This window comes from Vitis riparia, chromosome 11 (assembly GCF_004353265.1).
Source record: "Vitis riparia cultivar Riparia Gloire de Montpellier isolate 1030 chromosome 11, EGFV_Vit.rip_1.0, whole genome shotgun sequence".
NCBI classification, from domain to species: Eukaryota; Viridiplantae; Streptophyta; class Magnoliopsida; order Vitales; family Vitaceae; genus Vitis; species Vitis riparia.
In genome coordinates, this window is record NC_048441.1 from 10,924,876 (window position 1) to 10,925,161 (window position 286).

Here is a 286-nt window from a genome sequence, read left to right on the forward strand (position 1 = left end):
CTATTTAATCAATTAATTTTACGTCAATTTTGAATTTAAAAGTAGTGTAAATCATAGGAAAGTAAATAAAGTAAATACATCTTTCCATCTTTATTCAAACTAATTATGAGCTCATTTGGTAGTGATTCTACAAAACACTTTTAATATTTTTAATATTTGAAATTTTTTATAATTTAAGTGTTAAAAATATTAGAAATACTTTCTAAAATTACTCTTAAATACATTTTATATATCATTACAGGTGTGATTGGTTGTTTAAAATCCATTATAGTAACCGTTCATTAAC